Here is a 25,603-nt window from a genome sequence, read left to right as displayed (position 1 = left end):
GTGTGTGTGTGTGTGTGTGTGTGTGGTGTTGGTGATTTCAGACACTGATTAATGCCCTCTGTAAACTCAATTTACCTGACTGTCTTAGCTGTGCTGTGTGTCAAATCTGTGGACAGATGCCCTTCAGGTAGGGGACAGAAATGAAATGACAGAGACTTAACGTAGAAACACAGAGCTTCTGGCATGCATTTGAGATGCTTTCCTGAGAAATTCTTCTGTTTTAGGTCTTGCTATTGGGATTTCTTGATTTAGTAATGTCAGGGTTAAGCCAATGGGAGACAGAGAGTCAAGGTCAACTATACAGCAGTTGACAGTGCTGAACTCACACTCCATGCTGGAGAAGTCTGCCCAGCGCTCTGGCTGCAGAACTTCACAAAGTCCTGTAGGGAAGATGTCATATTGACATGGTCATGTTGGAACCAGCACCAGAGATGACAGACTCCAGGTGTAGATGGTGAAGTGACAGGATTGGTAGGCACCGTCTGCCTGATATGAGTACCTCATTCACTGGATCTGATCAATACTTCAGAGCTCCTGTCAAGAGTGAACACAGTTTCTCTGTATTGTGTCCTAGCTGTCCTGTGCTCACTTTGGCAGCACATACACTAAAATTGGAACAATACAGAGATTAGCATGGCCCCTATGCAAGAGCGAACACAGTTTTAATGACAACTGTTTGTATTAATTGATGATCTCATGTATTTATTATTTAACAGCAAGTTATTGAGGCCTTTAAAAATGTCAGGCACCATGCTGTGTGTTGGGAATTCATTAGGGAAAAAGGCAGGCGTGTTGCCTGGAGGTTGTTGCTTAATAGAGAAACCAGGCAGAAAGTGAACAAGAAGGAAATGCGTTTCCGGGCCATTTTCAACTGTGATAGAGGCATGAGGAAGAGACGGGAAGACAAGAATGTCAGAGCAAACCTCTTGCAGGAGAGAGCTTGTAGGCAGAGGCAAAAGAAAAACCTGGCAAGGGATCAAAGGGAACCAGATGAAATGTCAGGTGTGTGCGTGTGTGTGTGTGTGTGTGTTCTTATACATGTATACTTGTGTAGAGGTCAGAGGTCAGCCTGTTGCTTGAGACAGGGTCTTTCATCAGTCTAGAGTTGGATAAATAAACTATGCTGACTGGCTAGTGAGCCCAAGGGATCTGCCTGTCTCTGGTGTCTGAGCACCAGGATTTTGAGTGTGCCACCATGTCTGGCTTATTTATTTGTTTTTTTACATGGCTCTGGGGATTGAAGTGTTTGATGTGATTTTCAGTTGTTCAGTGGTGTCACATGTTTGCTAAATATGAAGCCACGCTACAGATTGATCCACATAGAGCTTGCCAATTAGTTGTCTGAAAAATGGGGGAGTGCTTATTTACTAACTGCATGCCTTTTACCTTCCTAAAGAATCCAAGCATCATGTAGGAAACAAAAGCTTCATTTATTTGTGTGTGTGTGTGTGTGTGTGTGTGTGTGTTTGTGCAAGGAGATCAGAGGATAACTTGCAGGAGTCAGCTCTCTTCTTCTCTATAGAATATCAAACTTAGGTAATCAGGTTTGGTGACAAGTCACCTTATTTGCTGATACATCCTGGTGACCTGGTGTGTGTGTGTGTGTGTGTGTGTGTGTGTGTGTGTGTGTAATAATTGCACCTTTTTCTTTTCACCATGATTTTCCAGAAAGCAACCTTCTCTGTTTGTTTTTCTTGCAAGAATCAAAGACTTATTGCAGACTTATGGGAGCCTCAGCAAAAGGAAGATCCTGAGTCTAAGGAGAGAGAGCTTCATTGGGAGGAGGACTGGAGGCAGAGAGCAGCATTGTGGGGAGGACTGGAGGCAGAGAGCAGCACTGTGGGGAGGACTGGAGGCAGAGAGCAGCATTGTGGGGAGGACTGGAGGCAGAGAGCAGCACTGTGGGGAGGACTGGAGGCAGAGAGCAGCATTGTGGGGAGGACTGGAGGCAGAGAGCTTCATCGTGGGGAGGACTGGAGGCAGAGAGCTTCATCGTGGGGAGGACTGGCGGCAGAGGGCTGCTATGCCCGTTGCTATGGATCTACTTTTAGGAGCTATCTAGACTCACCTCTCTTTTTTTCTGGAAATCATCAACTCTGTCCCATCGTGTGATCATGGCACTCATACTGAAGGCCCAAACATGTGGGAACCAAGATCCTCTGATGAGGACAAGTACTCATGAGATCTTGTCCCTCTGTCTCACCCCTCAGATATACCTTTCTGTAACCTGGATGTCATCATTCATATTTCTTATTATTTTAAAGATTTATTTATTTTTTAATGTGTGTGTGTGTGTGTGTGTGTGTGTGTGTGTGTGTGTGTGTGTGTGTATAGGGCAGGGTATTGAATCTCCTAGAGCTGGAGTTACAGGAAGTTGTGAGCCATCCAGTGTGGGTGCTGGTGACCAAACCTTGGTCCTCTGGAAGAACAGCACATGCTTTTTAACTGTTAAGCTACTGCCCCGCCCCTTTCTGTATTTTTTAGTGTTTCTGTTTTGTAGTCTGTGTCAATGCCCTTTTCAAATATATAGATATGTTCATTACTCATAGTTGTTATGTTCTATGAAGTCTCCATGAACACTAAGAAAGTGCCAAACCTTTGTCCCTAGGGAAATACAGACTAGGTTCCCAAAGCACGTAGCCAGCAGTCCATTAACACATAGCTTAAAAAAGTGTATGTTTCTGTATAAGATACACTCTTTACTATTTTTTTCTTTTGTACATATTTCCTCCATATTGAAACATTCCCTTCTGGAGCAAAGGAGGAGGCTCATAAGATGTAAGTGAATTTACCAAGCTCAAGAGGCTCATGAAACTTACAGGATTCACAAGGCCCCTCCCCAAGCTCATAAGAGCAGTGAATAATGGCTGGGAGTGGAGACTGCTCAGTGGAGCTGCCTGTAAGCTGGACAGGGACTTCCAGGGATTCAACTGTCGTGAGCTCTAACCCAGGCTGGGATGGACTTTTTGGTGATGACGCTGCCTTTGAATCACCCACAGTAATCCTTGACCCATACTTCTGTAAATAACCCAACGGAGCCATTGGTTCACTAAACAAGTCTGGGATGGAATCATACATGGTCTGTTGTTGGTGCCCTACCTGGGGTGAGCAGGCATTTGTTCACATCTCCTCAGGAAGGCTCACACAACGATATTGTGAGCTCTCAGCTTACAACACCATAACATATACCCATGCAAAGCTTAGCTGACACATGCATTTTTCCCTTAGGATTCCCAGACAGCAGCTCAGCACTTCGCCATTTTGACAGTGAAATCTCACCCCAAAGTACAGCATGCAAAAAAACCGTGGCATTAAGTAGCCCTGAGAAGGACACTTGTTTACTGTAGGAGGGCTGAAGCAGGACATTGCCTTGTTCAACCTCAGCTTGGGAAATGCAGGGGGTGGCTCAAAGCTTTTGCTACTCTCCACCCGTGAATCACCATGAGAGTAGCCTATGTACGGATTTAGGAAGAAAGAGAATTTGCATATATGCACCCTGCAGATGACAGGTGTTGATGTGACTGTGGCTTGAGGGCAGGGACAGTGGCTCTTGGGAGAGATGCAGAGTGCACTGGATTCTGAGCCAGGAGCTGACCTACCATGGAGACCTACCCTGCACCCTGGTGTGATCACAGACAAGCCATTTCTACTCTGAGCCTTTCCCTTTCATGATGAGTGAAGGGGCATGACTTAAATTACATCTAGGATCCTTTACCTTCAATACAATTTGTTCTCTTCTCACACAGGAACCAAACTGGTGATATAGCAATTAGTGGTGTGTCCACATGCTGACCTGAGGTAGAAATAATCGCTTTTTTCTCTGTGTCAACAGTATGACACTAAATGTTCTCATGACAAGATCCAGAAGCTTCACATGAGAAGACTGCTTTTAAAGCTTTGACTTGCAAAGAAATGTCCTTAAATTGTGCAAAGAGTTGCATGACAAGCTGTAAAATCTTGCAACTCTGGAGTTTTTCCTAAGAGGAAGTTTTTGTTTTCATTTTTAAATGGTTCCAGGTTAGACATGTACAGAGTTGATAACAGGGTGTTCTCACTGAGCAGGTGAAATTGCAAGAATAACCCAGGAAGGTTTTCAGAGGGAAGTGAGCCCAGAGCAGAACTTTGCTGCTGCATTTGATGTGAAGATTGGGAATACCTGGAACATTGGTATAGTTCGTCCTGTGTGTGTGTGTACGTGTGTGTGCACGTGTGCGTGTGTGTGCGTGTGTGTGGAGACAGAGAGAGAGAGAGAGAGAGAGAGAGAGAGAGAGAGAGAGAGAGAGCAATCTTGGGTATTGGTCTTCCCTTTCCACCTAGTTTGAGACAGGCTCTCTGTTGCTTTTGCTCTGTAGGCTGGCTGGCTGGGAGCCAGTCTCCACCTCATATCCACCCAAGGAGATGCTGGCTGGGATTACAGGCGTGCAGCATGTGACTCTGCATGGGGCTGAGGATTCTTACTCAGGTCCTCACACCTGGGCGGCAAGAGCTCTTCTACCCAGTGAGATTCTTTCCAACTTCTAGCCAAAAAAACTTACATTACAAAAGGAAACGACCCATTAAATATTCATTAGGATACCATGGGCTAATTAAATAAGACACTCTGCCATGGGCTCTCCCTGTTTTTCCTTCCTAACCATGACAAGAGAAGTCACCAAAAGTGTAGATAGGAAGGTGACTTTTCCAGGTTAGAAGCCACTGATGGACATCCTGAAATGTACACTTTCTGCTTGTTTCTAATGAGCTTGACCCAGCTCCACACAGGGAGGGGAAGGGAATCCATCATGTGTTGGAATGCTTTGTTTTTTTTTTTTCCTCTCAAGCCAGAACCCAATTTGTCACTGCCAGATAAGAAGTGAAAAGGTCATCTTCTCACTTTGAAATTTCTGAATCATTTAATAGCTAATTTGTACTGCTAATTACTACCTTTCTCTTCTGTAATTATTTTGAATTATTGTCCTCCTGTTACTATTAATGGGCAGGCAGAAGACAATAAAACATGGCTCTAAGCGTCAATCGGTTAGCGTGGCAAATTGAGCCCCTTGGACATGGCAGACAAAAACTTGCTGTTTTGCTCAGTGTTTCTGGGTCTTTGGCAAAAACACATCAGCACCAGACCATTATTTGTAATTTTCTATCTAGAACCACTTTTCACTGATATTTGTTCAGTGACCTCCTCTTTGGCCAAGTACCAGGGATAAGTTAAGCGTGTTGCCCCTGCAATTTTACACACTCCTTGGTCCCCTAATATACAAGACTCATCTGTAGGCTTTGTTCATGATCCACAGCCCTATGCAAATCTACTTGCAAGTCCTGTGGCCAGAAGGTACAGGAGACACTGTGATCAAAATATGAGAATTCATTGAAATGACATCCTGAGATGATTTTTGATGGTATAATTCTTTGGTGAAGTTTCTGTGAACATAGTCAGGCTGCTTGTAAAGCATGCTGATGAGATTTTACAAGTTGACCTCAGACACCCAGCCACAATGATGGGGTGTGACAAATCCCAGCAGAGGTCTTGCTGTCCTTTATTTCTCTCCCAATAGACAGACTGTATTCTTTTCTTTAAACAAAAATCTCTTTGGTTTTTTAAGAGTGCCCTAAAAAGTGGTGCTGGAGTTACAGCCCAGGGGTTAGCATGAACATGTGCTGCTTCTACAGAGACTGGAGTTCAGGTCCCAGCACCCATATGGGGCAACTCACAAGAGCCTGTAGCTTCAGCTCTATGGGATCTGAGTCCCTTTTCTGCCTCAGTGGGTACCTGCACACATGCACACACACAAACACACACACACACACACACACACCACCCAACAACAACAATAGCAAAATGAGTACCCTATTGATGAGCAGTTAGACCTAGGAAGCTTAGCACTCTGAGTCATCTTTGATCACCACCTTGCCAGGGCATCTAGCTGTGTACATAGCTCTTGTGGGGTACCTGAAAGAAGGGAACTTTTCAAAACTTAAATTTATTTGTGTGTATATTTATATTGTGTGAGTGCATGTGTTTGTGTATGTATGTAGGTAAGGATGTGTGCACATGGTGTTGGGGGCGGAGGACAACTTATGGGAGTCAGTTCTCTTCTTTCACCATGTGTGTCTCTGGGATCAAACTATGGTCATCAAGTTTGGCAGCAAGCACCTTTGCCAACTGAGCCATGTCTAAAGCACAAGGGGGAAGTTTGAATTCTAATTCTCTCTGCACTGCAATCCACCTTTACCATAACATTTGATAGGATTCCTTAGCATCTTTTGTTTATGTACTTTATGTATTTTACAGACTCAATTCTTTCATTGGAATGGATCAAGTTGGTTGTTACTGGATTCATATGAAAGAAAGCTTTGGTGGATCTGCCAGGTGGATGTTCAGAGGTGTCATCATCATTTGGGCATGGTCGTTTGCTGCACCGTGGAAGTGGTCTGGCTGAAGGATTAATGCAGTATAGCCTCCTTCCCTTATGGGACAGGAGTGACAGCATCAGAGAGCATATTGTCTTTGATTGTTCTCCAGCATTATTCATCACCATCTGTCAGCTGCAGCAGAGGCCTCATGACATTGTGAGTAAGTATAAGGCTTGCAGTAATAAATGTAATAGCTGCCATTCATGAAGCCATTGCCTCCAAGCTGTTGCTGGATCAGTTATCCTCATTCACTGTCACGATCCTGTCCTCTGATGGAGACACCATGATGGCTCCTTCCTATCACAAGACGGTTAGTCAAAATTTACAAGGCAGTCAGCCAGGATGTGGTGGCAGTTCCTGGATTAGGGTTCAAAGTGATTATTTTATGTCTCCAAGAGCTCACATTCATCACCAATTTACTGCTATTCCTAGGAGTTCTTTCTAGAAAGTTCTTTCTTTAGGTCATAGCAAATGAAAGCTTATATTGTAAAGAGTGGAAAGAAGGCTTGTGTGGCTTAGGAAAGTGAAAACATATTGAGGGGAAGGTGTCCATGGTGAAGGGCATTTTACTGACAGAGCCACCTCCCCAGCCATTCCATTCGTTAAATTTAATTTATTGTCATCTGATCAGTGGCCCTCTAAACAGCCTACCAGCTACTTTACCAGGCAAATCAGTACTTTAAAAAATCACCTTAGAATTAAACTTGTTGAATGCTTTTTGGAAAAGATGATATTTGCTGAATAATGACATGCATTTGATGAGTAGATTTTACACTGTTAATGAGGTGGGTCAGGAGGGCTATTTTTTAAAAGGGTATTTAAAAATTAATCTTGAATGTGATGTGCATATTTTGGAGATAAAAGAGTTTTATTTTGATGAAAAATTGAAATATGAAGGGACTCAGAAGGAACACAGATAACCTTGAGGTCCTGGTACAGAATAACTATAATGGTGGGTGACAGAAAGGTAAACGAATTTGAAATAAAAATAATGAATTTTTTTTGCTACCTACTCAAAGAGAGCAGGAACCCAGACGCTCCATTGGGCAATGTGAGCTGTGGGATTCAGTTATAACAGGTTTGTAGAAATGAGATTTAAAATTGCATTTCATATATTAAAATTTAAGGGCTCTGGTTAAAGAGTGGTTCTAACTTCAATTACTTAGGCCTGGATGTCCACTGTGGCAAGTATTGGAAGGCTATTTCCACAGGCATCATATATTCCCTTTACATGCCTGGCCATGTCACTTGAGAATCTTTTTCCTTTACTTGAAAATTTTGCTTGGCTTACTGACTCTCCCAGGTTTCCCAAAGCCTGGTTTCCTTGGTCACTGAGTCTGACATTTCTGTGAATTGGCTGAGGCAAAGACATGTCTTGTCTGCCTGAGAAGAGACATGGGGCATCTGGGTATTCGTACTTCCAATTAAATGGAGTATTCTTTTCTCCAAACTTCTTTCTTCCAGGAACATGTGTGCTGTGGGACATCATTGTGTTTCTCCTGTTGGTCTAGTTTCCTTGTAAGAAATATGAAGGGACTCAGAAGTGTTTATAAAAATACATAAAACAAAACAAAAATAAAAAACCCTAAAAAACAAAACAAAACAAAAATCCTTGGCAAATAGTTGTAGGTTTTTTTCTGATTACAAAATGAAAAATTCTCTTATAAATAATTTAGGAACTATTGAAGTGTACACTAAAGAGATAAAACCTGGGCTGCATCATACAGCTAATGGTAGAGCAAGTGCTTGGAGTACACCCCCATGATAGCAAACAAACCAGCTGGGGTGCCCCACCCCCCAACTCTCATATTTGTGTGATATTTGGGTGTGTGGTCATCCAAGATCCTGTTCTTCTGTTTTGTGCTTAATGTCACCTACTTGACATAATCATAATGCTGTATGATATATGCAGCTTAGAAATGTGCTTTTTAAAACTTAACAATGTCTTATGAACATATTCTGTTAGCATTGGTGTCCTTTAATGCATGTTATATTTCCTTGTTTAGATTTTTCATATTTATTAAACCAGTATTTTATCTGTGGGTATTTGGATTATTTCTAATTTTGTGGGGAGGGGCACACATGTGTGGATGCACATGCATTTGTGTATGAATATGGATAGAAGATAACCTTGGATGCTGTTCCTCAGCACAGGCTAGGCTATTCACCAGCGAGCTCCAGGGATCTACTATTCCTGTCTCCCCAATGCTGGAATTACAAGTTCCCTCCATCAAGGGTGGCTTTCCTTTTAACATGGTTTCTGGGGATTGAACTCAGGTCCTCATGCTTGCAAGGAAAATGCTTTTCTGACTGAGCCATCTCCATGGCCCCTGTTTTCAATTTCCTGAATTAAGAACTAAGGCTGCAACATAGCCTTCTCCAGGCATCTTTCCACACTTTCTGAAGACAATCTCTTCAGAGGGTGGTGTCTGAGAGATGAATGCACAGCCTGCAAAACCTCTAACGCCTCCCACTTACCTGATTCTGCCCAGTTTTCAATCTTTATCGAGAGGCTTGGGAACTCACTATGCTAATTTGCATTTCCTTGGTTTAGATTGTTATTGCATTTATCCTCATTCTTTACTGGAATTCTTTACCTCTTTGCACATGCTGAGATCCCCCCATTTTATTTATTGCATGTCTCTTCTTCCTTGGATCAGGAGGGTTTGGTGTGTAGAAGGACTTCAAACATCTGTTGATTGCTAAGTGTGCTAGCTTTCCTGCATTCCGCTCTGGTTTTTCCACTAATGAGTATTTTTGCCTTTTTGTTATTGGTTTTGATGAACTTCTTATAACTAATGCTCTTAGCTCTTTGTCATATAGAGTATACATATTTTTACGAGATTGCTTTTTATGTTATATCTTTGAAGATTTTTGTTTTTGTATGTAGAAATACTTATTTTTTAAAACAGGGTTAATGATATTAACATTTTCTTCAGTTTTATCTTTCTTGATTAGCTTAAAAAGAATTTTCTCTTTTAGGAGTGATAAAATTGTCACCTCAATTTTTTCTAATTACCTGTAATGGTTTATTTGGAAAACATTAAATTATTCATATCCATGAATGTATTTCAGAGAGAGAAAGGGGCTTACCTGGAATGTTTAAATCTCAAATGATTTGCAAATTGTCTCAATCTCTTCTTGCCCCTTATTTTAAGACCTTTGAGGATGAGTTGGAGGGAGAACATTTACATTTCTAGAGGGTCTTACTCCAGACACATGAAACTTACAGTTAGTACATATTCCACTCCACTCTCCCAGCACAACCCTGCCAATTACATCAGCCTCGGTTTGCAACTGAGAAGGCTGAGGCTTAGAGATGCAAAACTCATGTGCAGAGACATTGACCAACTTCAAATGTGGGGCTCCTTCCTAGCATTGCATTGTGCTTTTGGTCCCAGGCCCTATATCCTCACTGTCAACAGAGTGTCCTGGTCTACAGCAGGAGTGATGCATTTCTTATTATCAACAGTAGGCCTACTTTTAGGGGAGGGGTAATAGGAGCTGGTTTAGTTGGTGAAGAGCTTGCTGTGTAGATATGAGACTCTGAATTTGATTCTTAGCAGCCATGTGAAAATCAGACACACTAGTACATGCTTGTAATTCTAGAACTAGGAAGCAGAGAGGCATTCCTGGGGCTTGGTGTCCCACCGATCTAGATGCAAACAATGAGCTGTAGGTTAAGGTCAGTGGTAGATCTGGCCTCAGAAAAATAAGGTGGTGAGTGACTGAGAAAGATACTGTATGTGTGAGCAATCCCCTCTTACCCCCATCGCCCCACCCCCAGCAGGCATAGAATTTTGAGTTGAGAAAGTAAAGGCAAGCAAAGATGAGTTTGTTGCCTTTATCTCTACTCTCTATTCCTGCTACTAGTTAGTGTCCTTCAAACAGGGTTTTCTTTGCTCTGGGACAGGTAGTCAAAGAGAATTGCAGAGTAAGAAGCAGTGAGCAACATGGATAATGATTATTATTTAAAACGTGTAAAATGCACTTGGAACCATGTCTGTTTGGCAGTCCTATGGTGGCAAGCATTATTATTTTATTGTTAAAACATAGTTAGTACTGCTGAACGGGCACCCGGACTTCAAATGATAAGTTTAAGGCTCTGTGATGTACTGTCAACTTTGCAGCAACTACAGTGTTTACCAAATTGCCTTTTCCAAAGTGTGAGTGAAATGTGCATAATCATTTGAGTGTAATTTGAATGATGTTAGGAATTCAAATTTGCAGCATGGTGAATCACTGACAAGCTGACACATTTATGGTCTTGAAGGAATGTAAACAATTGTGCATTTTCCGAGACTGATGGCTGTGCAGGTGGTGTCCAAATTTGAATTTTTACACCCACTTATATTAATTGGACACAGTTACTTTAAAAACAAACATGGATAAAAATGATTTTGTGTTTTGAAAGAATAAATTAAATGTTGCAAATATGTATGTCTCACATTGTAAATATAATATAATAAATATATACGGTAAAAGGATACATATACTATCTTCCTGGAGGTTCAAGGATCATCATACAAGAGGGGGTAGAAAGATTATAAGAGCCCGTGACCAGGGAGGCCCAGAGCAAAGCAGTTGGAACTGGAAATGACAAGAGCAGTGCCTTCAGGAACTCACAGAAGATACGGTTGCCTTCACAAGACCTGTCCAACATCGAAGCAAAAGCAGTCAATACAACAGCACAGGGGGGCCAGTGGCTCACGAGCCTGCACCCCCAGCACCTACATGGCAATTTACTACCTTTTGTAACTCCAGTTCCTCTTCTGTCCTCAGCAGACACCAGGCACACATACATACATGCAGGCAAAGCACCTATACACAGAAATAAATCTAAAAAATAAACAAGACAAAAGACAAACAAAAGAAGACATAACATTGCGAGGGAGTGGTGAAGGGGGGTGAATATGATCAAAATACATTGTATAAAATTTTCAAAGAATTAATAAAAACGTTATGAAAAATGCCAAGACAACAGACAGAAGGAAAGTTTCTAATCCAAAGATAGAAATTATACAACTTGGCTGCAGTCAATATACATAAGCCATGTGAGTATGTTACCATCCTGACAGAAGTTAAGATAATCCTAAAGAAATATTGCTGCCCCTCTTGACAATTGAAATACGTTGCCCCCAAAAGTTAGTTGGGATTTCTGTAGGAGTTTCATGGTGGGAGAAAGAAAAGACTGATGCCTGATGCTAGTCCGAGGAGAACTTTGACTCCACTATGTATGCGTGTATAAAAAAAAGTGTTTTCAAAAGCTTTACTGTTGACAAGAAATGGTTTTAAAACATTTCATACATTTACTATGCTTACTACATATTTCTCATGTCTTAAAAGTAACATAGTCATCAGAACTTTGTCAAAATTTTCATTTTCTTCATTTTTTTGCATTTAAATTTTCTCTTCATCCTATTTATTTTTGTCTAGTACTGAACAATTAATTTCCTTATGTTCTCATAGATTTTTCCTTTATTCTTGAGAATTCATACATGTATACAATGAAGTATGATCACATGTATTCCAGTTCCTCCCCTATCTCCTCTAACATGTGTTCCTCTCAATTTAATGTCTTCCCTTTGTCTTTTTTGATAACTATGCCTAGTTAGTGCCGCCCACATGTGCATGGATGTAGGGGCATCCACTGGAACGCGGTAATCCTCCCTGTCGGTACAGGCTCTGTGAAGATATCTCTCCCTTCCCCAGCAACTATGCACTGCCAGCAGCTCCCAGTATGGGGCGAGGGGTCACCTGTCCCATCTGTGCTAGACTTTTGTCTGTTGTGATCTTGTGTAAGAAGTCACAGCCTCTGTGAGCTCATGAGTGTGATAGCTGTGTCATGTCCAGAAGGTAGCTTTTCACAGCATGCCTTCCCATCCTCTGGCTCTTAGTCCTTTCTGCCTCTTCTTTCTCTGTCGTCTGAGCCTTTGCCTGGTGGGGAATTGATAAAGGTGTCCTGTTTAGGGCCCCACCATAGACAGCAAGTTTTTCTAGTGACGTTGGTTGTAAAGACTTTATTTTAGCATCGAGCTGCCTTGGTGCCTTTATTAGAAATCAGTTGTGTCTGTGTAGATTGGTTTCTGGGCATTGCATTAATGTCCACTGTTCTCTGTGTACATCTGAGATGAACACTGCCAAGTCTGAAGCTTTAGAGTAAGTTCTGAAGCTATATGACACAACTCTCCCAACTTGGCACTTCCTAATTGTTTTTTCCTCCATCTACCTTGATATATGTATGTATCATAAAGACATTACCTTATCAAGGATTCACACTGCTGCAAAATTTAAATTCTTAATGTGATTCAAATTACACCCAAATAATTATGCACACTTAGTTTGCAATTTAGAAAGGCACTGTGGTAAAATAACTGCATCTTCATACACAGTTTGGAAGCCATTTGTTAATTTGCACAAAAACCCATGCTGAGATTTTAAGAGGAATTATGCTGATTCTGGATCTGTTTGAAAGTATTGGCAGCTCAGTGACACCGAGCTCTTAGAGTCTATGGGTCTGCTTTATGTATACATTTCTTTACACCTGTTTTAATTTTCCTCAGTAATGTTTTGAAAGTTTCAGTGTTCAGGTTGTATATGTCTTTGAATAAATTCATTCCTAAACTCCAATGTACTTTGATGCCAGAGAGCATTTTATGTTGCTTTTGGTCACACACACACACACACACACACACACACACACACACACACACACATTCTTCTTATATGTCAATATTATATTCTAGGACATCATTAGTTACTTATAATAGTTATTATAATCTAATAATAGTCATACAGTTAGTTATTCTAATGTTATTTAATTTTATGTTATATCTTAATTATATGCCTGCATGTGGGTAGATCCCCATGTGTGCAGGTGCCCACAGAAACCTGAGGCTGGGGTTACATGCAGTTGTGACCTTCCTAATGTGGTGCTGGGAACCAACTCAGGACCTCTGGAAAAGTGGCACTAACCACTGAACATCTCTGCAAACCCTCTCATATTTAAATAAATACTGTAGGAACTTTTTATTCCAGTTCTTTTGCCATTTATCTTTCATGTCCTATTGCTTGGCTAGAATTTTCAGTATAGCATTAAAACCTGTGAAATCTGTAACACCACATGGTTAAGTGTGACGTTAGCTAGAGACAACTTTATTAAACTGAGGAAGTTGTCTTTAGTCTGCTGACAGTTTTTTAAATAAGAAATAGTTGGTGTGTTTCGTTCAATTTTCTCTTCTGCCTGTACAGTAATAATGATTTTTGCCTTTATTGCATAAATGTGGTGAATCACATAGACTGATTTTCCTTTTTTATTAGGTTTGTTCTTTGAATATTTCATATGTGTAAATAATGCCTTCTGGTTAATTTCTCTGATTCTCAAGTGTTGAGTTAATATTGAATTACTGAGATAAATCTCACCTCATCCTGAAGTACTGTTCTCTTCATTTATTAATGAGCTTTTAAAATATCTCATTGAGGGTTTTAAAGCTCTAAGTCCATGAAGGACACTGATTTTCAGGTCTTGTTTTTCCTTTGAAAGAGCTGAGTTGGGCTTCTGAGCTGAAAGCACACTGTCTACTACTATTTCTGATGGTTTTGTTTAATATTGACATATTTTCTTTCTTTCTTTCTTTTTTTTTTTTTTTTTTTTTGGTTTTTCGAGACAGGGTTTCTCTGTAGCTTTGGAGACTGTCCTGGAACTCACTTTGTAGACCAGGCTGGCCTCGAACTCACAGAGATCCGCCTGCCTCTGCCTTCCGAGTGCTGGGATTAAAGGCGTGCACCACCAACGCCCGGCTCATATTTTCTTTCTTAAAGTTGGCCCACACCAGAATGGCAAAGAGAAAATCCCGCAAAATAGGTATCGTATTGGAAGTAGATGATGAGACCTGATGTGTCACCCAAAGCAGTTTAGAACTCCCCAGCACAGCAGACAGCAGGAACCTCCCCTGCCTTAGATGCTGCAGGGTGAGGAGATGGAATCAGGTGGTGGCTGTGTGTGTGGTGGGTTGCCCTGTGCTTGAGAAGCCCAGGACAGCTAGCTCGGATCCTTCTGAGCTAACAATGGGCAAGCCATCTCCTTCCTTCCTGGGGGAGTGAGCAAGCTCAGATCCTTTGGAATTGCTTTGATTGATTTGGCCGGTTGATAAACTGCTTGGTTTTAGGGTAGTTAGAACTTGTGCCAGCATACTCAGAAAGGACGCCCAGGAATGTTCATGCACATCACTCACTGTACAAAGGAGTCCTCCCTTCCTCTTCCTTCCCCTCCCCTCCCCTTCCTTCCCCTCCCCTCCCTCCCGCCCCACCTTTTTTTCCCCTTTTTGGTTTTTCAAGAGAGGGTTTCTCTATGTAGCCCTGGCTGTACTGGAGCCCACTCTATAGACCAGGCTGGGTTTGAACTCTACCTCTGCACATGCCATCATGCCTGGCTTAGGAATTTCCTTTCTTAAAACATTTTTTACCGAAGACACATTTTTTTAATGCCACATTGATATCTTATTTCTGGAATCAACTTTGAAAATTTGTATTATTTGAGGAATTTATTCCATCTAATTTGCCAAATTTATTCCCTTATTTTAATATCTGCAGGATATATTATCCTTTCTGAAATTAGTATTTTTTATTTTTCCATTTCCTAACTTGTTAGTCTTGCCAAGGATTTATCAAGATCTCTTCTCCAAGAGTCACATCTAGATTTTGTTAAAATTATTTACATTTTAGTTTATTCAAAAATGAGCAAGTGGGAACTCATGGACCCCAGTCTGACAGCTGAGGAACCAACATAGGACCAAACCAGGCCCCCTGAATATGGGTGTCAGCTAGGAGCACTGGGCAGTCTATGGGGCCTCTGGCAGTGGAACCAGGATGTATCCCTAGTGCACAAATAGACTTTGGGAGCCCATTCCCCATGGAGGGATACTCTCTTAGCCTAGATACACAGGGGAGGGACTAGGCCCTGCACCAAATGACTTGACAGATTTTGACGATCCCTCATGGAAGGCCTCACCCTCTCCGGGGAATGAATGGGGGATGGGATGGGGGTGGTGGTAGAGATATGAGAGGATGGGAGAGAGAGGGAACTGGGATTGATATGTAAAATAAGATTGTTTCTAATTTAAATAAAATCTATAAAAAGTTTCAGTGTTTTTATCTTTACTCTTAGTTGATATTTAATTAGTTCCTTATATGACTTTTTAAGATTTGAGACAGGGAATCACTAAATAGCCCTAGTTGACTTTGTAGATCAGACTAGGCTTGAACTCACAGACATCAGACTGCCTCTGAGATTTATAGGTTTGTGCCACCATAGCAGGCAGTCTTTTTTGAGTATAAACATTAAAGAATAGCTTCCCCTCTGGGCCTCCTTTAGCTATATTCCACCAATCTTGACGTTGTCTTTTCAGGGTTATTCAATTGAAATACTTTGTAATTTATTTGGGATAACTGACTTACAGGCCTTGTAAGAGTGTTTGTTTATATTGACATCAATGTTATGGCTGATATTTGAATATATGAGCTTTCTCTTGATTTGTTTTTCTTTTTCTATTTTAACAATTTTCTGTGTGTAGTGTTTTGCCTGAATGCACACCTGTGTCACACTTACATGTGTCCTTTGAGGTCAGAAGAGGTCATCAGATCCTCTGAAACTATAGGTAAGGAGGGTTGTGGGTGCTGGGAATAGAACCTGTGTTCTCTGAAAGAACAAGCCAGCCCTCTTAACAGCTGAGCCCTGTCTCCAGTCCCTTGGTATGTTTTTATTAGTTTGTTTTTGTTAATATCTAACTTAAATTCATTGAACAATACATTTTATAAGATTTGATTCTTTTGAAATTTATTGAAACTGATTTTATTTGTTTAGTTTATAGTCCATAGACTTTGAAGTTGCTGATTTTAGTGTTCTGTAAGTTTCAGTTTAATCGGACTGGCTTATAGCAATGATAGCATTGTTCAGGTCTTCTCACCTAATGAATTAAAAAGAATATTTTTCTATTGCTCACTTAAATGTATATCTTAATTTAATAGTTCCATTGATGAATGTGAACTTGTCAAGTTTTTTGGAGTATTTTTTATTCATCTATTTATTTTACATCCTGGCCACAGCCTCCCCCATCCTCCCCGCCCACTGACAATCTACCTAACCCTCCTCTTCCATCTCCATCCAGGGAAAGGGCAGATTTCCCATGATTATCAACAAAATATGGCATATTGAGTTGCAGTAAGACTAAGAACCTCCCCATGTATTAATGCTGGCCAGGCAAGGCAACCTAATATGAGGAGTAGGGTCCCAAAAGCCAGTGAAAGAGTGGGAGATGGCCCCCCACCCCATTCCTGCTGTTAAGAGGAGATAGGATTGTAGGAGCCAGAACAGTCAAGGACACCACATGAAAACTCACATGGTCAACTAACCTGGGCTCATAGGGGCTCACAGAGACTGAACCTACAACTAGGGAGCTTGCAGGAGACTGACCTAGGCACTCTGCATATATGTTATAGTTGTGTAGCTTGGTCTTCTTGTGTGACTCTTAATAGTTCTATCAATTTTTTCTTAATGTAGTTTTAGAATAAAATGTCTATTACACACATGTATGGTGTGGTTATGTGTGAGGTCAGAGGGCAACTTGTAGGAGACAACTCTCTCCTTCCACCGTATGGGTACTGGAGGTCAAATGTGGCGGCCAGGCTTGATGGCAATCGTCATCACCTGCTGAGCCATCTCACTGGTCCCGCTTCAGATATCTTAAAGTTTTGTTATTTGTTGTGTGATTGTTAGATTTTTCCCTTATCCAGTGATTCTTTGTTATGAAGCATGCCTCTTTATCTTTCGTTCTTGGCCTCAGCGTTGTCAGATAGTAATGTAAGCACTTGAGATATATATATATATATATGTATGTATGTATGTATGTATGTGTGTGTGTGTTTATTTAAATTAGAAGCATGCTTGCTTCACATGTCAATCCCAGCTCCCTCTCCCACTCCTCCTCCCTTGTCCTTCCACCAGTCCCCCCAACCCTTCACCCAATCCCCACACCATTCTCCAGGGAGGGTGAGGCCCTCCATGGGGGGATCTCCAGAGTCTGTCATTTCATCCAGGGCAGGACCTAGGCACTTCCCCATATGTCCAGGCTGAGAGAGTGTCCCTCCATGTGGAATGGGCTCCCAAAGTTCATTCATACACCATGGTAAACTGATCTACTACCCTTGGCCCCAGAGATTGCTGAGGCCTCCTCACTGACACTACATTCAGGGGGTCTGGTTCAGTCCTCTGCTGGCCTGTCATCCATCAGTTTGGGGTTCAACAGCTCCCCCTTGTCCGGTCAGCTGTCTTTGTGGGTTTCACCAGCATGGTCTTGACCTCTTTGCTCATCACTCCTACATCTCTGTCACTGGGTTCCAGGAGTTCAGTTCAGTGTTTAGCTGTGGGTATCTGCCTCTGCTTCCACCAGTCACTGGATGAAGGTTCTAGGATGGCATATAAGGTAGTCATCAACCTTATCATCAAGGAGGGAATATTAATGTAGTCTCTCCACTATTGCTTAGTTTGCCAGTTGGTTATCCTTGTAGATCTCTGGAAATCTCACTAGTGTCAGCTCTCTCCTCAAACCTATAATGACTCCATCTATTATAGTATCTTTCATCCTGCTCTACTCTATTCTTACCCCGAATCAACCTTACTACTCCCTCATGTCTTCCTCTGCCCTCCTATTCTCCCCCTCTCTTTTTCTGGGTCCTCTCTCCCCTCCCCCCATGTTCCTCAATCTGCTCAAGAGATCTTGCCTCATTCTACTTCGGGTTATCATGCATATCTCTCTTGGGGACCTCCCTGTTTCCTAGCCACTGGCAACACGATTGTAGGCTGACACCCCCCCTGATCCATGTCTAAAATCCATATATGAGTGAGTACATACCATGTTTGTCTTTTTTTGTCTGGGTTACCTCACTCAGGATGGTTTCTTCTAGTGCCATCCATTTGCCTGCAAATTTCAAGATTCAATTTTTTTTCCACTGAGTATTACTCCATTGTGTAAATGTACCACATTTTCTCTATCCACTCTTCAGTTGAGGGACATCTAGGTTGCTTCCAGGATCTGGCTATTACAAATAATGCTGCTATGAACATAGTGAAACAGACATCCTCGTTGTATGAATGGGCATCTTTTAGGGATATGCCTAAGAGTGGAATTGCTGGGTCTTGTAGTAGACTGATTCCCATTTTCCTAAGGAATCTCCATACTGATTTCCAAAGTGGCTGTACCAATTTGCATTCTCACCAACAATGGACGAGTGTTCCCTTCTCCAGCATAAGCTGTCATTGGTGTTTTTGATTTTAGCCATTCTGACAGGAGAAAGATGATATCTCAGAGTTGTTTTGATTTGCATTTTCCTAATGGCTAAGGATGTTGAGCACTTTCTTAAGTGTCTCTCAGCCATTTAGACTCCTCTATTGAGAATTCTCTATTTAGTTCAGTCCCCCACTTTTTAATTTGATCCTTTGGTGTTTTGAAGACTTGCTTCTTGAGTTCTTTGTAAATTTTGGAGATCAGCCCTCTGTCAGATGTGAGGTTAGTGAATATCTTTTCCCATTCTGTGGGCTGCCTTTTTGTCTTGCTGACTGTGTTCTTTTTCTTACAGAAGCTTTTCAGTTTCAGGAGGTCCCATTTATTAATTGTCAATCTCGGGGTTTGTGCTACTGGTGTTATGTTCAAGAAGTGGTCTCCTGTACCAATTCATTCAAGGGTAGCTCCCACTTTATCTTCTAAGAGGTTCAGTGTGACTGGATTTATGTTGAGGTCTTTGATTCATTTGGACTTAAGTTTTGTGCATGGCGATAGACATGGATCTATCTGCAGTCTTCTACATGCCAATATCCAGTTATGTCTGCACCATTTGTTGAAGATGCTATCTTTTTTCCATTGTATAATTTTATCTTCTTTATCGAAAATCAGGTGTTTGTAGGTTTGTGGGTTAATCTCAGGTTGTTCAATTCGATTCCATTGGTCTATCTGTCTATTTTTGTGCCAATACCAAGCTGTTTTCAGGACTATAGCTCTATAATAGAGCTTGAAGTCAGGGATGGTGATGCCTGCAGATTTTGCTTTGTTGAGCAGGGTTGTCTTGACTATTCTGGGTCTTTTGTTTTTCAATATAAAGTTGAGAATTGTTCTTTCAAGGTCTGTGAAGAATTGTGCTGGGATTTTGATGGGGACATTGAGTCTGTAGATTGCTTTTGGCAGGATTGTCATTTTTACTATATTAATCCTACCTATCCAAGATCATGGGAGATCTTTCCATCTTCTGATGTCGTCTATAATTTCTTTCTTTAAAGACTCAAAGTTCTTGCGGTACAGGTCTTTCACTTGTTTGGCTAGTGTTACCCCCAGGTATTTTATGATGTTTGCAAAGGGTGATGTTTCTCTGATTTCTTTCTCAGCCCTTTTATATAGTAGGGCTACAGATTTTCTTGAGTTGATCTTGTAGCCTGCTACTTTGCTGAAGTTGCTTATCAGCTGTAAGAGTTCCCGGTAGAGTTTTTTGGGTCACTTATGTAAGCTATATCATCTGCAAATAGTGAAAGTTTTACCTTTTCCTTTCCAACTTGTATCCCCTTGATCTCCTTTTGTTGTCTTATTGCTCTAGCTAGAACTTCAAGTACAATATTGAAGAGGTATGTGAAGAGAGGACAGCCTTGTCTTGTTCCTGATTTTAGAGGAATTGTGTTGAGTTTCTCTCCATTTCGTTTGATGTTGGCTGTTGGTTTGCTGTATATAGCTTTTATTATGTTGAGGTAAGGTCCTGTTATCCCAGATCTCTCCAAGACCTTTATCATGAAGGGGTGTTGGATGTTGTCAAAGGCTTTTTCAGCATCTAGTGAGATGATCATGTGATTTTTGTTTCTCAGTTTACTTATGTGGTGGGTTATATTGATCGATTTTCGTATGTTGAACCATCCCTGCATCCCTGGGATGAAACCTACTTGATCATGGTGGATGATTGTTTTTATGTGTTCTTGGATTCCATTTGCCAGTATTTTATTGAGTGTTTTTGCATCGATGTTTATGAGTGAAATTGGTCTGAAGTTCTCTTTCTTAGTTGTGTCTTTATGTGGGTTGGGTATTAATACTATTGAAGCCTCGTAGAAAGAGTTTGGCAAAGACCCTTTTGCTTCTATTGTGTGGAATACTTTGAGGAGAATTGGTATAAGCTGTTCTTTGAATTTCTGGAAAAATTCTGCACTGAGGCCATCTGGCCCTGGGATTTTTTTGGTTTGGAGACTTTTGATGACTGCTCCTATTTCCTTAGGTGTTACAGGTCTGTTTAAATTGCTTATCTGTTCTTGATTTAATTTTGGCAAGTGATATCTATCCAGAAAATTGTCCATTTCCTTTAAATTTTCAAATTTTTTTCGAGTATAATTTTTCAAAATATGACCTGATGATTCTCTGTGTTTCCTTAGTGTCCGTTGTTATGTCTCCCTTTTCATTTCTGATTTTGTTAATTTGCATGTTCATACTCTGCTGTTTGGTAAGTTTGGATAAAGGTTTGTCTATCTTGCTGATTTTCTCAAAGAACCAACTCTTTGTTACATTGATTCTTTGTATTGTTTTCCTAGTTTCTACTTTATTGATTTCAGCCCTCAATTTAATTGTTTCCTGGCATCTACTCCTCTGGGGTGAGTTTGCTTCCTTTTGTTCTAGAGCTTTCAGTGTCCTGTTAATTCTCTAGTGTGACTATTATCTAGTTTCTTTATGTGGGCACTTAATGCCATGAACTTTCCTCTTAACACTGCTTTCAAAGTGTCCCATAAGTTTGGGTATGTTGTGTCTTCATTCTCATTGAATTCTAGGAAGACTTTAATTTCATTTTTTATTTCTTCTTTGACCCAGGAATGGTGCAATTGTGCATTATTCAATTTCCATGAGTTTGCAGGGTTTCTGTGATTTGCATTGTTATTTAATTCTAACTTTAAAGCATGGTAGTCTGATAAGATACATGGAGTTATTACAATATTTTTGTAGCTGTTGAGGTTTGCTATGTTGCCAAGTATGTGGTCGATTTTTGAGATGGTTATGTGTAGCACTGAGAAGGTATATTCTTTTGTGTTTTAGTTCTTTTGTTTCCTTGTTAAGTTTCTGTCTGGTAGTCCTGTCTAGTGGTGAGAGTGGTGTGTTGAGGTCTCCTACTATATGTGTGTGAGGTTTTATATGTTATTTGAGCTTTAGTAATGTTTCTTTTACGAACATGGATGCCTTTGTATTTGGGGCATAGATGTTCAGAATTGAGACTTCACATGGTGGATTTCTCCTGTGATGAGTATGAAGTGACCTCCTTCATCTCTTTTGATTTATTTTAGTTTAAAGTATTATTTGTTTGATATTAGGATTGCTACCCCTGCTTGTTTCTTGGGTCCATTTGATTGGAAAATCTTTTCCCAACCCTTAACTCTGAGGTAATGTCTGTCTTTGAGGCTGAGGTGTGTTTCTTACATGCAGCAGAAGGATGGATTCTGTCTTCCAATCCATTCTGTTAGCATGTGTCTTTTTATGGGCGAGTTAAGACCATTAATATTGAGGGATATTAATGACCATTGATAGCTCATTCTTGTTTGTTTTGGAATGGTTGTTGTTGTTGGAATTGTGTGTGGATTTCCACCACTTTTCTTTTGCCTGTTGGTAAAGTGGGATTATCTATTGCCTGTGTTTTTCTCGTTGTAGTTAACTTCCTTGGGTTGGAGTTTTCCTTCCAGAATTTTCTGTAGGGTGTGTTAGTGGATATGTATTGTTTAAATCTGGTTTTGTCATGAAATATCTTGTGTTATCCATCTATAGTGATTGAAAGCTTTGCTGGGTATAGTAGTCTGGACTCGCATCTGTGGCCTCTTAGTGTTGGTAGAATATCTATCCAGGACATTCTGGCTTTTAGAGTTTCCATGGAGAAGTCAGGTGTAATTCTGATAGGTTTGTCTTTATATGTTACTTGGCCTTTTACTCTAGCTGCTCTTAATATTCTTTCTTTGTTCTGTATATTTGGGGTCTTGATTATTATGTGTTGAGGAGATTTTTTTTTGGTCCACTCTGTTTGGTGTTCTGTAATCTTCTTGCACCTTTTTTCTTTAGGTTGGGAAAGTTTTCTTTTATGATTTTGTTGAATATAGTTTCTGTCCCTTTGAGGTGGGGTTCTTCACCTTCTGTACCTATTATTCTTTTTTCTTTTTCTTTATTTTCTTTCTTTCTTCCTTCCTTCCTTCCTTCCTTCCTTCCTTCCTTCCTTTCTTTCTTTCTTTCTTTCTTTTTTACAAGGCAGGGGTTCTCTGTATTGTTTTGGAGGCTGTCGGACCAGCCTGGCCTTGAACTCACAGAGATCCGCCTGCCTCTGCCTCCTGAGTACTGGGATTAAAGGCGTGTGCCACTACCGCCCGGCTATACCTATTATTCTTAGGTTTGGTCTTTTCATGGTGTCCCATATTTCCTGGATATTTTGTGTTAGGGATTTGTTGGACTTAAAATTTTCTTTGGTCAATGAATCTAGTTCTCCCAGTGTATCTTCAACATCTGAGATTCTCTCTTCCATCTCTTGTATTCTGTTGGTTATGCTTGCATCTCGAATACCTGACCATTTGTCCATCTTTTCTATTTCCAGCATTCCTTTAGACTGTGGGTTTTTTTTTGTTTTTTTGGTTTCTATTTCAGATTTCAACCCTTGTACTGTTTGAATTTTTTTTTTTTTGCAATTTTTGCTTTGTCTTTTCTTCCATTTCTTGCATTTTTTGGATTGTTTTTTCTTCCACCTCTTGAGGGATTTTCTCATATCCTCTTTGAGAGCCTCTATCATTTTCATGAAGTTGTTTTTAAAGTCATTCTCTTCTGCTTCATTTGTGTTGGGATGTTCAGGTCTTGCTGATGTAGGGTTTCTGGACTCTCGAAGTGTCATACTGGTTTTTCTGTTGATGAGTGTGTTTTTATATTGTCTCCTTCCCATCAGTTCTTCCAGTGGTTCCCAGAAAGTGCCTCTTCCTCTCCTGGTGGGTGCAGGACCAGGGTTCCCTTCTGGTGTGTGTAGGCCAATCCAATACTCTGGTAGCTCTCCACTTCCTGGTCTTGTGGGTGGAGAAATGGACTAGGATGCTGGGGTGCTTTGGATCCCGCTGGGATGGATGGGAGCCTGAGTGGTAGACTTAGTCTCGTGGGTGGAGCAGGAGACTAGGGTATGGGTGTGTTGGCTCCTGCTGCTGGGATGGAAACTGCAGTGGTAGATCCCAAACACAGGCAGCTGGCCTAGCCAAGCACTTGACCTGTATATAACTATTGATTACGTGGTGGTATATTTTCCATTCTTTACTGTCAACTTGTGTATTTTTATCTCAAAGTTCAGAATAATTGATAATACTAGGTTTAAATTTATCATGTTCTTATTTGTTTGCTATTTGTCTTATCTACTTATTTTGTTTCCCAGTTTCTCTTGCTTTTTAACTTAATAAAATAATTTCTGTACTCCTTTTGTTGCCCTTTATTGATACCTCAGATGCAAATTCCATTGTCTTGCTAGGGGTTGATCGGGATCAATAATATATACTCCCTTAGTTTTGTTCTTCTTTTGAGACAAAAGTTTGCTTTGTAGCCCAGACAGACCTCACACTTATCTTTGTCTTATCTCAGCCTCTGGATGCTGGGTTTCCCCATGTGTGCCACCAACTGTGCAAACATTGCATTCATAACTCACAGAGGTATTAGAGTTAATAGAGTTACACCCAGACTCTGGTTTCATTTCACCTGCCACTTTTTACTTCCCTCTGTCTCTGTGCTTATCACATACAAGGATATGGTGATGTATTATTTAGATTTAATAAAGCTTGCCTGCAGGTTCAGGATGCAAAGCCAACCACACTAGTTAGCTATAGAAGCTAGGCAGTGATGGTACACATCTTTAATCCCAGGACTCAGGATTAAGGGGTAGACTGATGTCTTAGGTCAAGGTTACACTGACTATATGAAATTGATGTAGCCCTAAAAGAAACAGCTCACACAAAGGTGATCTCAGCCTCTGGGATCACAGGCCTTTAATGCCAGCACTTGGGAGGTGGAGACAGGACTGATATGGCTTGGTGGAGAAAGGAATATAAGGAGGAGATGACAGGAACTGAGAGCCTTTTGCCTCTGAGGATTCATGGAGACAGGATTGCCATTTCAGCTTGGTAGAGGTAAGATCTACTGGGTTGGCTGCTTTGCTTTTCCGATCTTCAGGTTGTAGCTTGAACCCAATGTCAGTCTCTGAGCCTTTTAGCACACTACACAAGAACTTTAAGATGCATCGTCCTTTGCAGGTTACTTATTCATAATTGCAGTTTGCAAATTTCAAGGGTATCTGTAGGTCTCTAAAGGGAGACAGGAGAAGAGAAGGTGGCTTTTGTGTACACCCACACGATTGTCTCTGTGATGAGCATCACTCCTTTCTGAGATCAACATCCATTGCTGTTTTTTCCGAAGAATGCCTGCTGGCCTTGCTGCTTTGAAAAGTGAATGTTTTTATACTCTCTTTCCTTGTGGTGTGCATGTGTTTCTGTGACAGGTGTGCATGCATCTATAGTCATATGCATGTGTGTTAGGGTGCACATGTGTGTGCACACATGCAGATGCCAGAGATTGATGTCTCATGTCTTCTTCAGTCTCCCTCCACCTTACTTTTGGAGACCTCCTCCCTGAGCCAGGAACTCACTGACTTGTCTAGACTGGCTGCCCAGTGAACTCTAGACATCCCCCCATTTCTGTCTTGGCCCCATCCCCACACACTAGCACTTATATGTCAGTGCCTGTGATGTGAACTCAGGTCCTCATGCTGTGTGGCAGGGTTTTTACTGACTGATCCATTTCCCTGGGCCCTTAAATCCTTTTTTTAAATTTAAATTTCAGAATTTAAAAATGTTATTTTAATCTTGGGTAAGCTTTGGAAGATTTTTTTCTTCTTAACTCCTTTTTTGACATGGTGAGTGGGGCTGACTCCTGGTTGCTGCGCATTTTGAATCTTGGTCTTTTCTGCCCTCTTTCTCTATAATCATGTTGATAACTTGGTTCCACTCTTGAAAATGAAATTCCGAAGTGTTCTACATGTGTTGGTGGCCATGGTCACACCTATTTCCTTGTGTGACTTCTAATGTCACACTCACAGAGAGCTCTGTGGAGAGCCTGTTCTCCATTCTCAGCTC

General features: G+C 41.0%; 1 non-coding gene across 1 annotated transcript; it reads left to right on the top strand.

Annotated features, from left to right (window-relative positions):
• The first annotated feature begins 581 nt into the window (after positions 1-581).
• Positions 582-687, top strand: LOC121135562. The gene has a single exon (XR_005872663.1). It is a non-coding gene; the product is annotated as a U6 spliceosomal RNA (small nuclear RNA).
• The last annotated feature ends 24,916 nt before the right edge of the window (positions 688-25,603 follow it).

This window comes from Mesocricetus auratus, unplaced genomic scaffold, assembly GCF_017639785.1.
Source record: "Mesocricetus auratus isolate SY011 unplaced genomic scaffold, BCM_Maur_2.0 Super-Scaffold_4256, whole genome shotgun sequence".
NCBI lineage: Eukaryota > Metazoa > Chordata > Mammalia > Rodentia > Cricetidae > Mesocricetus > Mesocricetus auratus.
The sequence above is the reverse complement of the archived record's forward strand: the minus strand, read 5'-3'. Positions and strand labels throughout refer to the sequence as shown.